The sequence below is a fragment of the Lissotriton vulgaris genome, unplaced genomic scaffold, assembly GCF_964263255.1.
Source record: "Lissotriton vulgaris unplaced genomic scaffold, aLisVul1.2 SCAFFOLD_410, whole genome shotgun sequence".
NCBI lineage: Eukaryota > Metazoa > Chordata > Amphibia > Caudata > Salamandridae > Lissotriton > Lissotriton vulgaris.
Genome location: NW_028244089.1, coordinates 1309853 through 1324361, shown reverse-complemented (window position 1 = coordinate 1324361; position 14509 = coordinate 1309853).

The following is a 14509-nucleotide window of genomic DNA, read 5'->3' as shown; positions in this document are numbered from 1 at the left end:
AATTGTATCTTTCAGACTGTGGGTCTAATGAAAATTGTTGTCATTACTTTGGTGCTGTTCAGGGACTCCGTAACTTGTGCGTGGTTGAAACAAATCTACATCCTCGTTTCCAGAGGCAGCTGGTATTCCATCTTTGTCAATAATATGTTGGATATGTACTGCTGGGGCCCCGTCATTTTTAGGTCAGGGTCGCAAGTATGTGTTCCTTCTAGGTTTGCTCTGTTACATTAAATCCTCACTTCCTGTTGATAGTGGCATCCTCAAGATTGGAGACAATCAACCCAAGGATATTTCAATTGGTATACATATCAGTCAGTCTGCTCTATAGACATGATGATGTACAGTGTCAAATTCTGCTCATAGTTCCAAGACAAGGATTGCAGCCAATCTTTATCTACCGTGGTTTTCAGGTCCTCTCAAATGGAAAAGAGAGTGAATTTAGTGCCTCTTTAGGGGCAGAAGCTTGTTTGGTGGTCAGACAATAAGGATCTTTCCTCTAGATGTTTTGAAATCTGTTTGAAGTCTGCCCTTTCTCTCAGTTTTCCAAAGAATGTATCATTCATTTGAAATGGGTCTGTAGTAAGGGTGAGCGTAGTGGGCGTAGCGGGGTTACGCGGAGTGCCACGGAGACAAAACCAATCTCCGTACACTCCACATAGCTCAGCGCCACCCTCCTCCGACCCGCCTCCCACCCGCGCTATTAACAATGTTGTTTATGTTTAAAAAAAGCGATTTTATGACTATAAAAACTCCTTACCTTATCTGAGGTGTCCCTCGTCCATCGCGATTTCGCCATGAGAACTGCGCAGGCGCAGTTTTCATGAGGAAGTTGCGATGGGGGAAGAGAAACGCCAACTAATGTCGAAGACAGGAGAAAACACATGCACAACAACTATTAACTCCTACAGACAAGCAAAAGTAAACCGTAATATGGCATTCTTAAGCTGTGTTGAGAAAGTCACCACTTCATATGTTCTTTTGCTGCGTTAGGGTAATTTAACTACTGACTGTATATATGTTTGTATGCTATACTGAAGTGTAAAACTGTATTTTCTTTTCCTTAATGTCTCGTTTTGTCGAAACGCTACTGTAAAGCGCTCTGATACCCTACATTGGGTCATGTTCGCTCTATAGAAAACACTAAATAAATAAAAAAAGATGTGAAAGATTGTGTAAACGCCCCCTTTTACACAGGCAAAGACTATGGTGTACCCGTCACCGGAATCGTGTGCCACAGGCTGTTGTACATCAGCAAGTTGTACGTGTAGAACTTCTTAGAGAGCGGATACACTGCCAAGCTCGACTCTGATAAGGGAGGAGTGAAAAACAAACTCCAACTCACCACCGGAACTTGAGTCAGTGTCCACTGGCCTCCCAGTGTTCGTAGAGAGAACCTCTACAGCAGCAGGAAACCTTCTGGTGGAATGAACAGTCGAACACTCACATTACTCGTGGAAACAAACGAAGTGTGCTCACACCGACTGTGAGCACTGAAGATGATGTGGAAACAAATTAAATATGCTTACTCCGATAGTGAGCACTGCCGAGGACTGCAACACCAGTTTCTCCTTGTCCAAAACATGTAGAGTTCTTTTAAGATCCAAAATTACGCTTGAGTCGAGGTCCAGGTCGTTGGCAAAATATGTTGCATTTTAAGACAGGTAGCCAGGTTGAGTTTTGTAGGTTTCTTTATTAGTTGCAAGTTGCTATGTACATCAGTCTTAAAGCAAGGTGAATCCATTGCACCAGCCGTACTCCAGCCCCAACAGGAGCAGCCTGCCTGCTGCTCAGCCCACCTCCAACTGTTCCCACAGGCACCCAGGCATTCCATTCATCACAGTCACACCAACATTCCGATACCATCTCGCACTCTGGCTGAGCAGCTAGGAGGCAGCTAGGCTGGGAAGCATGCAATAACACTATGAGGATGAAACGAGGAACTACACGGTTTAGGTGCATCACCTTCTTCAGTGGCTGCCATTGACATTCGCATCCTGTTCAAAATGGTGTACCATATAAGCCCACTTCAAGGAACCTGCATCGCTGGCATAAACCTAACGTAATAACAAGAAGATAAGGTGTAGATTACATAGGATTTAGACTGGGCACAGCTGAACACAAGCAGTTTTCTTTTTATTTGAAATTGGTTTCAGGATCAGGATAAATGCAGAGGTGTTTGCAACAGAAGCAGATATTAAACCTTTCTGAGCCTTCCTTGTTAACTCTCTCTATGAGTAGATTCCGTTCTTCTCCTCACTCGCCTCATTCCCAAAGGCCTCGCAGAATGAGGGGAGGCACATAGACAGACAGGAGGACGCATTATATAACAGCCAAGTAAATCCAGATGTCATTTACTTTCCAGATGTAAACCCATCCAGTGCAACTGACTGCAATCACTGGTGACCATGGACGAATCCCTGTTTGCCATCAAGCAAATACATTCATAAATTGATCTAATTACATAAAACCACACATTCAATATCCATAAATACATTTTAACATGCATTCCCTAATATTGAAACATAGGACATCAGTCAAAAACATAAATAATTTGTTAACTTCATTAATGTCCTTGCCAATGGCTGCTAGAACAAGGAACTAGATGGGCTGAAACCTACACTGCCCCCCTGCCCTAGCCTAAGGCTGTGGGTTTATAATGAATCCACACAGCCGAGCCTGGTCACTTTGACTCTCTTTGGTATAATATATCATTTCTTCACATAACCAAAGAAATAGATCATTTAATCAATACATATCTAATTTACCAGCACAGGGGTTTAGTAAAGATTTGGTAAAATTAGCAAGAGGCTCACAACAATGTGAGATCAGTGCAGGTCTGGACAGTAAACAATGGTCACATTTCATATCCAAGTTAATCAGAATGGGTGAACTATAACTCGAGCAACCGCTTGTTTACTTCTGGCACCTCTTTCTTGTGTGAGGGAAGCTAACGATACACCTCTAGCAGTGCTCTGATATGTGCACTAGGTGATTGAGCAGAACAAAGGTTTTATCCCTTTCGACAATAGTAATAAATGCAGATTTTTATAGAAATCAAAGTAAATCTTGTGGAATTGTTCCTAGGTGGCCTAGGGTGGATCTTGTTCAGCTAAGCCTGGTAAATGCAGCAAATAGATAAGGTTTGTGTAGGACACTGCTTTACCTTTAAAACACCTCTGGGATACTTAGCAAAGCCTTTTTCATTCTAGAACGTATGGTATCTTAATTTACAATTACAAAGATAAGAAAGCGTGAGAAACAAGGTTCACAGCTGTCCACTTTTTCACAAAACCACCACCACAGGGAATGCATAAGAAACACAAACTGCAGATATGGATGGTAGGTTAAGTCTGGTAGGTTAAGTATGATACGTAGGTTAGGTACGTGAGGTTATGGGAATGGCCGGGTAGGTATTTTAGAGTAGGTATGGTGTGTTAGGCATTGTAGGTAAGCTTGGTAGGTTTTATGTGGTAGATAAGGTATTGTGATGGTAGTCAAAGTAGTCAAGTATTGCAAGTAGGTATAGAATATTAGGTCTGATAAAGTAATAAGGCATGGTAGGTACGTTGGTATTGTAGCTAGGTGAGATATATAGGTATAGTATGTTAAGTATATTAGATAAGGTATGGTAGTGGATTAGGAATGATATGTTAGGTATGGTGAACAGTTATGAAAAATATGAAAGGTTAGTTATTGCAAACATGGTAGTTTAAGTAATGTCTGATAGGGATGTGTTGTGTAATGAGGCACGGCGTCCATATTAACTTGAAGCTTTATTGTAGAGTTGAGACACAAACAGAACACACCATCTTCAGTCCTTCTCCTAAGCATTCAGCAATAAAGTATGCTGGGTGCCAAGAAGAAACGATTGAAGAATGGAACTGTATGTCAAATGAAAACACTGCTACGTATAAAACTTGCATCATTACATGCTCGTGCAACAGCGCGAGGTATGCATCAAGAATTAAAGCAAAATACATAACATGTGCAATACACAACACATCTTCCTCGTCAAAGGATGTTTAAAAGGAAGAATAAGGAATTAACCAGAATGGTCATCACAGATAAAGTCAGACAACCATTTTGTTTTCATACGGGTGCGTGTGCCGCAACCCCTTTCATCAGCACCAATTTCCGTTTCCCTAATGGTACCTTCTCCTACATCCGCACTAACATCAGCCATGTTATCCTTTGCAATGGAGGACTCTGACTCAGCTTGGCTCAAGTTAGTGTCTGCATGGACAATTGGGGAAGCAAAATTGGTATCAACAATATTATCTCTAAGAACAAAATCATCATCAATGTCATAGTACTGAAAGTTTTTTTTAGAGAAAGAATAAGCTGGTTCTTCACTATTGCTGTACAAATCAATGTCACTCTTTAGTACAGCAACACGTTTAAGATTCCACACTTTTCCATCGTTTAACTGGACAGCATTGCGTAAAACCTTCACAACTTTCATTGCTTCAGAGAATTGACCCTCTCCCTTCCTTACTTTCCAAGGTTTCTTAATCTTCACCCAGGTCCCAACCTTGACATCACACATTTTTGCACGGTGTTTGGGGTCATAAACCTCTTTGTTCTTAAGGTGTTTACTCTATATCCTTGACCTCAAAACTTCCATAGGAACACATGGTCTAGAAATTTTGAATAACCACTCAGGATTACACTTGGTTCTGATGGTTCTCCCCCTCATCACCTCAAATGCTGATACTCCTAGAGCATCATGCGGAGTGGTTCTGTACATACAAACATTTATTTTATTAATATTTTTATTTAGAAGTTTTCTATAGCGTTGGCCAGACCCAAGGGTATCGGAGCGCTTTACAGAGGATGGAGAGAAGACAAGTACATAACAATAAAGCAAAAGAGAATCATACATGTTCAGAGAATAAAAATTGTGTTGAGCGCCTAAGGTGCGACTTTGAGATAGCGCGATCAGAGGTTCAGGGTGTGCTGTTGCGGTAGAGCGGTCCGGAGACATTCTCGATTCATAGTATTCTCGATGCAAAGTCAAAGTTTTGTATTGGTCTTCTTTCCTAGCGGTAAAGAGCCAGGGCTGCGGGTTAGAGAGGAGGGACGTATAAGGGAGTCGGTGCGTGATGACAGGTGGCTGCCAGGCAGAATTGTGTAAGTTACGTAATTGAGTTCGGGAATGCATGGTTGAGGTAGAGGATTTTTAGTCGGCTCTTGAATTCTGGAAAGGAGGGGGTAGTTCTGATGTCCACGGGGATGGAGTTCCAGATTTTAGGAGCGTTGCCTGCAAAAGAGCGGGCTGCAGTTTTTTGTTTGCGCGTTTTCATGGGGATGAGTAGGAGGGAGTTTGAACTTCTGAGACTTCTGGACTGGCCAGCTTTCTTGAGCTTAGAGGCTAGGTATTCTGGTTTCCCTGTGTGCATTTCCCAATTGCATTTGTTGCTAATAGCTGATTGTATGACATTCTTTAATACTCTATTAAAATGCTCTATCATGCCATTCCCACTCGGATTGTACAAAGAAGTGGTGCAATGTTTTATACCGACTTTTCCAAAATAATCCTTAGCAATCTTAGAGGTGAATTGGACACCATTATAATTTATGAGGAGAGCTGGGAGTCCTTCACCTACAAAGACACAATCCAGAAACTTTATGACTTCTTCAGAATTCACCTTATCGGCAATCTTTAGAACTGGCCGTCTCGAGAAAATATCGATAAGAGCTAATACATATTTGTTTTGAAAGCCAATCGGTCCCATAATGTCAATTGCAACAGTGTGCCATGGCAACCTAGGAATTACCGGTTCAGATATTGTGAGTTTTAAGGTGATCAAGGTCTTATTGGAATTTGCTCACTATGCACAGTTCCTCATGGCTCTCTCAATGGATAAATCCATACCTGGCCACCAATACCACTGTTTTATTCTCTGTTTTGTTTTAACTATGCCGCTTTGGCCTTCGTGACACATTTTGATTATGTTCAACCTGAGTTGTGATGGGGGTATGATTCTCTCACCTCTCATGATATTACCATGTAGTATTGATAGCTCATCACAAACTTCCCAAAATTGTTTAACGTCTTCTGAGACTGTTTTTTGATGGCCATCCATCAGGAATGAATAGCATCAATTCTTGTAGAATCCTGTCATTTTTGTAAATCTTAATCCATTCATCCTTGTTGACAACAGACAAACCTTGATCATGAACTAACGCCACTTGGACATTTTCCCATTCATGGTCAGAGCTGTATCGTAATTCTGTGGACATGCGTGGTAAGAAATCTGCCACCACGTTCTCTTTGCCTGGGACATAAACAATCTCATAGATGTAGTCCTGTAACCTTAATGACATTCTGGCAATCCTAGCGGAAGCATAGAACAATCCTTCAGTGGTCAACAATCTCACTAAAGGTTTGTGATCACTGCGAACAGTGCAATCTATATCCCATACAATTGCCCTTAAAAGCTCCAGATCCCAAATGCACGCTAAAGTTTCATTCTCGATGACTGAGAATTTCTCTTCTGTGTGTGATAGCACTCGAGAAGCGTAAGCGATAATGAATTCCTTACCTTCTTGATTGATTTGAGAAAGAACTCCGCCTACACCTTTGTTTGATAGCATCCACAGTGATACAGTAACTCAGGTCAGGATCGAAACTACTTAGAGCTGGTGCATCACTGATGGGTTTTTTTTATGTCTGCAAATTCTTTATCACATTCAACATTCAAATTGAATTTGTTTCTATCTTTAAGTTGCCATATATTGAAAATTCTGCTTGAGAATTGTTGTACGAATTTGGAGTAAAACTCCACCAAACCAACAAATGGCTGCAGCTAATCCTTGTTTTTAGGATGGGGAAGCATTAATAACAGATTCTACTAATGCGGGTTTAGTAGACACTCCAGCACCACTTATGACATGTCCTAAGTACGTGATTGATTTTACACCAAACTTGCATTTTGTATGTTCGGAGGTCAAGTGAAGAGGAGTTATGAAGTTGAAGAAATTGTTCAAAATTCGTAAAGTAGATTTTCTGTAATAAATCTGTGGGTATTTGGGTCTCAACAATTACTCGTCGCCAAAATGGTTGTGTAATGAGGCACGGCGTCCATATTAACTTGAAGCTTTATTGTAGAGTTGAGACCCAAACAGAGCACACCATCTTCAGTCCTTCTCCTCAGTATGCCGCAGTCAAGTATGCCAGTTGCCAAGAAGAAACGATTGAAGAATTGAACTGTATGTCAAATGAAAACATTGCTACGTATAAAACTTGCATCATTACATGCTCGTGCAACAGCGAGACGTATACATCAGCAATTAAAGCAAAATACATTACATGCAAAATAAATACATAACGTGTGAAATGCTAAGTAGATTTGGTAGGTAGGTACAGTAGGTAGAACAATAGATTAAGTATTGTGTGTAGGTTTGATAGGTATGATAGTTCTGTTAGGATAGAAATGCAAAGTAGGGTAGGTGTAGTAGGTAGATTATATAGGTATTGTAGGTATGATGCTTTCGGTATGACAAATAGGTATGGTAGACAGATATGCTAGATGTGGCAGATTTGCATGGGAAGTTCGATCTAATAGGACAGTAAAATATTTGTCTGATATGTAAAATAGTTGCACTATCAAAGCATTTTATAGACATAGGCATAGACTAAACCCAGAACTTTTGACTGGGTGTGAGTGTTTGATTGGTTCAGTTGCTCTGTCCATCACCACTCCCTTTTGTACCGCTTTTGGCCGCCATAAGTGTGGCAGGGTATGCTCAGACGTGAGTCCCTTGCTCACTTTGCCACTGGATTCAAGCAAGCCGGGCTGAAGACGGCTGGAATACCGGAAACCGGTCCTCGGAAGCTTGTTTCCGGTCCAGGGAAGGCATGGCTTGGCAGTTCGGGCTGGACTGTTCCCATGAGGCACAGGGTCAGACTGATTTGCATATAGCCAAGTCTGAACTGGGGTGGCAGAGTGGGCTAAAGAACAGTGATGGATCAAACCCAGATCTTTTGACTGGGTGTGAGTGTTTGATTGGTTCAGATGCTCCGTCCATCACCACCCCCATATGTACCACTTTTGGCCGCCATAAGTGTGGCAGGGTATGCTCAGACGTGAGTCCCTTGCTCACTCTGCCACTGGATTCAAGCAAGCCGGGCTGAAGACGGCTGGAATGCCAGAAACCGGTCCTCGGAAGCTTGTTTCCGATCCAGGGAAAGCATGGCTTGGCAGTTCGGGCTGGACTGTTCCCATGAGGCACAGGCTCAGACTGATTTGCATATAGCCATGTCTGAACTGGGGTGGCAGAGTGGGCTAAAGAACGGTGATGGATCAAACCCAGATCTTTTGACTAGGTGTGAGTGTTTGATTGGTTCAGATGCTCCGTCCATCACCACCCCCTTTTGTACCGCTTATGGCCTTGATAAACAGCAGTGGAGAAGTGTGGCTCACCAGTTAGAGGCGGCAGACCCAGAAGCAGAGGTCGGCCCAGGACCAGGGTTCAATTCCCGACGCGGCAGGGTATGGGACCAATGTCAGCGGGCTCGATAAATCTCGCCTCGGTGCCTCTCTAACCATGGGTCCCACGCTGCAACTCTGGGCAAAGGCTTGCTTAATCTCCACAACGGCCCCCTCGCTGCCGGGGATGCCTGGCTTCACCTCGGGGATGCCCAATAGGGACCATATCACAGGGAAAAGCCAGGACGGGTTCCCCAGCGGTACACAGCGTCAAGAAACCCCAGGGTGAATGTGCGCTCTACAAAAACATACTAACATAACATAACAGACAGCACATTGAAGCAAAGGCAAACCATGATAAACACAAGAACGTCAGTCACTGAAGAGGACTGAACCAAAGCCCAACCTCTCACTTATATTTCTTTGTACTTTTTTGATGTGCTGATGACAAAAGCTCTTGCAGCAGACAGCTGATGCTGTCTGTAGTGAGACCATATAAACCAGCCCCTAAACTTGCACCAAACACATGACCAGCAGGAGAGCACTCTGATATGCTCATACTCTGTCTAGGTTCCTAATACATCACTATGAAAAACACAACAATGGGGGACCCTACAGTGAGAGAGCAGCTAACAAGTGTCTCCATAATTGTCCTACGCAAAACTTGGGTGAGCAAATCCTATTATAAAAGCCTTCATTTCAAATGCCATGCCTTACAAATCCCAAAACCAAGACGAGGAAATGGACAGCTTCCAAATACCCGGCCTAACAAAATCTGTAAAACAACTGCGTTCGCTCCAAATAGGGTTGGGTGCAAACACCAGGGAAAACATGCAGGAATCAATGCAAAAATACTGACTCTGAAACGTTTTCTGTTATTTCCATCTCCCAAAAATTACTGGAAGCCCCATAAAGGTAATTCCCGAAGGGTGGGGGGTTGGAAATAACATGGATTTTTCTGTGTACTCATAATGAGGTCCTTAGTTTCTGCACCACTGACGCCTCTCTCTCTGTACCCTGCAGAAGAATTATGTTCAACTTTCTTTGGCTGAATTCAATTTCTCTTCAAAGGATCCCTGAGGAGTGTTTAATTTGAGCAGGTGGCTTGCAGTGCTCTGCACTAGCACCTAATTGTTAACATCGGCACATATGTCAGTCTGCCACTTGCTGGCACTGTTTGTCTAATTTAGAGCTCAGCATATCAATAGTTGGTTATTAATTCAATATAGATTAAAAATTAATTTTACCTGCCGTCCAGGCCTTTGTTATCTCTTTGGGGCCTGGAACAATCTCAATTGTCACACTTGTAGGACTGCGATGTCAGTAGTTGTGTTGTTACTATCATTGGTGGCCTTGGCAGGGGCATTAGGTAGTACAAGCAGCATCTACCAGCTTTCAAACACTTTTATCCAGGTTCGAGCAATTTGCCAGAACATAAACAATGGGCTAGGGCTGTAAACTTTGGGGAAGCATATCCCTGCCTTGTAAATGTAAAGGTACTTGAATAGCACACGACTACCCAGGGGCATCTCGGCGCTTGTACGAATACTGCTGAGGAACCCTTCCTGGCTTTTCCTTGTGAAGTGTCAACTCCTGGGCACCATCATGGTGAAGCCAGGCATCCCAGCGCTGTTGGGGCCGTTGTGGAGATTAAGCAAGCTATTGCCCAGAGTTGCAGCGTGGGACCCATGATTAGAATAGGCACTGAGGCGAGAATTATCAGGTCCGAGGAAATTGAGCCCAAGACCCGACGAGGCGGGAATTGAACCCTGGTTCCGGGCAGACTTCTGCATCAGGGTCTGCCGCTCTAACCTTTGAGCCACACTTCTCCACAGCCTCCGCATCAAAGGCCTTGCCTTTGATGCGCATGTTGCTCTTGTGATCGGGGGGTTAGCAGATGTGCAGCTACCATTCTGGTTCTGAGTGTGCTGATGGAAAGTGCAGCACGTTCTGACAGCGCCTTGAGGCCCAGTTTGGAAGCGCATCGGTCTATTGATCTGGTCTGCTGTGGAAGTTGCTGTAGTGCTGGAACAATTTACAGAGCGGGGGTGTTGCAATCAATGTTACTTTACTGAAAATAATAGGATTTCGAAAAAAAAGTGTCGGAAATGCCTTATAAACCTTCTTGCTTTCTCAAATTTGCTTTAAAATGCACCCGTTGCCCACTCTTGTTTGCAAAATTATATCGGGATAAGAACCCCACCCGAACTCCTTTATGTCGGTTGGGTTGCTCGCTTGTGATTAACACTCATCCTCAACTTTTAAGCCCTACCACTTCAAAATGTCACCAGCCGCCACTGTGATGACTATGTCATTTGAGGAGTCATGTACGTGTTGAAGAGTGTGGGGCTGAGTGATGATCCCTGTGGACTCAGCAGATGAGGTCCTTGGGTTCTGAAGTGAACTGTGGGAGCTTGACTCGTGTTCTTCCAGGGAGGAAGGAAGCTATCCATTTGAGGTATTTTTCTATTATTAAATGTTGGCTCTTGTTTGCCTATTGTGGGGGCTAGTAGCATGTCGCCTCTTTACTGTTCCTCTTCTGCACCTTATGGCCTGTAGTACTCATACCTGCTCTCAACAGATGCATGGTTAGTAGGTCTGTATGAAGATTCGGAGACCACAGGAGGGGGCAAAAACGTTGACAACTATCTTGAGAGCGGTGTTCCGACGACAATGGTTGGGGACTGCATCAGAAATTCTCTGCAACTCTCAGAGATGAATGCAACTTCCAAGGAGCAGGCATGCATCCGCCCCCTGCCAGTATACAGTCTCGCCATTGGCATGCAGGTAAAAAGGTCTGTTTCTCACATCTATTGATCAGATGCCACCAAGCATTAGTCAGGTCATGGCCTGGTCATGGGAACGGTGCCCACCAAACATAACAGGAGCACCATTTTGGGTGTATACCTAATGCTGAACATAGTCTAGCACAAGCATCTTCAACAGGTAGCTCGGAAGTTACTACAAGATTGCTAGTGCCAGTGAGCAACTCTTGGACATGGACCGTAACCTGCATTAGTGTAGGTGTGAGTAGGGTGGGTGATAGACTCTGGAAATGGCAGACAGCCAAACCAATTGAAAATCTCACAATGTGATTGCCATCATGGAGCCTGCAACATAACCAATCACCATGCAGCAAAACCACTTACTGGAGCGGGCCCCAGCACTGTCGGTTGCACTGTATGTGTAAGCTTTGGTCTGGGAAGAGTATAGTAGCTCAAGCGAGGGACCGTAGGAGTTGACTTGAAAGTGAACAAAGTTTTTAAAAAAATCTGATTAACGTGTGATTTGGCAACTACAGTAAAAGTTAAATATTTTTTAGTAGCTCAGGATGATTTTCCATTCGATGCTTAATTTGAACTGGTGGTTTCTCGGTGCTCGGCACCGGAACTTAACTCTTAGCACCAGCGTTTGTGACAATCCACCACATGGTGGCGCTGTTTGCAGGATTTTGGTAGAAGCACAACAACAGCTGTTTAATAATTTAATAACCATTAACAATCACTATTACATGTCACCTAAGCCATTCTTATAGCTTAGGGGTCCTTGAATAGTATGAATTGTCACATGTGTCGGAGTGTGATGGCTAGTAGTTGTGTTGGTTCTGTCATTGGCAGCACTCGCAGGGGCAATGGATGGTGCAAGCTGCAGTGGCCTCCTGATGAGGGCCCTGGCACTTATGTATTTACAAATTAACCACAGTTTCCATTGATCAAAAGTCTCATTATATAAGCTGGAGACCCCTAGTCTAGCAATCTGCCGGGGAGCAGCATCTAAAGAACATATAGAGCACCTGTCATGCGACAAGTCAACTATGTAGGAAAGCATACAAAGTCATTGCGAATGGGAAACAGCAGCAGCAGGATGGTACACTGCTCCTGAGATTTTCAGCGGGCAGAGAGGTAGACTTGCGTAAACACATGCTTTAGATGTGAACATGCAATGAGTTTACAAAATAAGTGCTAATTTGGTGCAGGTCAGTGTTATGCAAACTACAAAACCAACTTAAACTTTAAACGGAAACAGAAGAAAACATTGGTGACAATACAATAGCGAAAGATGTAACTTAGAAAAATAGGACAATTGAAAGTGTTTTACATCCCATTGCTGAGCCAAGGGCCTGAATGCGGTTACATGGCAACGAGAAGAGAAACAGTGAATAGACTTTAAATTGCGTACATCTACGCGCAGAGATGAACACATTTAACTGGAGAAAGCACAACTGTGGAGGGATTTATTTTGTAATACATTGGAGAAATGTATCTGTTGCTAGTAGAAATGCCACCTCTATGTTCTTTGGGTAGGCAACAGACTTGGAAAAGTTATGTGGGATAAAGTACGCCCTGTCTACATTATAAGGCTATTGCAACTCACAGAGGAGTTCTGTGGCCATAGAGAGAAATGAGTCAGACTCGTTATAACACATGGTCACAACATCACCCATCCCACACACCTCTTAAATCCTTTTTGTGGTGCTCTTTCATATGAATGAGATAGGATGCTTGCAGATATGATGAATAAAAGAAAAATATTTACTTCCAAATTAAACACACCAAAAAGCAGTTCAATATTTGTTGAAAAAAGGTACGAGTAGCAGTTTGATACAGATTGAGAAAACACGTTGTAAATTAGAATGTGTTAAAACATGCATAGAGATTCTAGGCTTATAATTACATACAGGGAGACCCAATAAGCATGTTGCCATAAATTTCTGCTGGTCACTGTTCATCTTGAAAAACAGAGCTGATGAAGAAATGTCCCTGTTTCGTTTTCAGTGTTTGAACTGCAGTTTATTTCTGCTCAGAACTTCAAGTAATGTCTTTTTTACAATTGAATAGAGACGCCACAAGCAGTCTGTGAGTAGGAAATTAGAGAGACTTTTATACAGGGTTTGCAGGCTCCCATATATTATAATAATAAAATGTTTAATGCAGTGCCTAATACCACAGGTTTGCAGTTTCGACGAACTCTATTTAACAGATGCTACCATTTACCATATGTAATGTGACTCAATTTATAAGCCTTGCACCTGGTATTTATGTAAGGGAAACTTGCAAACACATTTTCATTACAAATGTGTCAAAGCAGTGGACACAGCTAATGCTTTTTCTGTGCAAAGCTTGTATCGAATTGAAAATTAAATAAGTTCACTTAGTGTTGTGGCATAATTAACCAGAATAATTGATGATGCTGAAATTAGCTTCTTATTCTGGCATCATTTTATTCTCAAGCTGAAGTCATCCTCTTTTTCGATGTGCATCTTATTCGCTGGCTGTTTAGCATCTTATTTGCAAGCCACTTATTTGCAAGCAGCATTTGATATAAAGCACATTCCATTTAGTGACCCTTAAAAAATGCAACCAACTGTATTTTACAGATGCACCAGAGGGGTTAACATATCCACCATTATACGACAACACTTCCAGCAACATATATTGTATTGTATTGTGTTTGCATTTATATAGCACTTACTACCCCTGACGAGACTTCATATGCAACTCCAATACACACGCCATCATACACCAACGCTCTTACCTTCAAATGTCAACACAAGCAACGCCATGCACAATCACAAACATCACACTCCAACACAATGAACATCATAGATTCACAGAACACATTATACATCATCACACCCACTATCATATAAAAAAAACACAGAATTTGTAAGAAAATGAGGCGTGTGAGCCAATGTGACTCTCATGTAGGAAAAGTATACTTGCTTATTGGTGCATAAAGAAATAGTTTTGCATTGAAATGGGTGTCACCCGTTAAATGTCACCTTTCAAGATCTATCTTGCTAAACTCACGATGTTTGCACACAGGTAGTATAAAGTTCATCTAATAATAGCAATATGAACATTTTAGAACCACATTGACCAGTGTGAAAGAAAAGGTAGTTTCGTATTCATATGTGACTCCATATGAGAGCATTGGCCTCAGGGTGGCAGACTTCACACGTTTTAGTGAAAATGTTGCTTGGCTCAGGCTAAATCCTCAAGGACCTTGTAGGGGGATCAGATGCATTAGAAAAACAATATATTTGTGAGGCAATGTCATTTTTAGGTCGAAGGCCT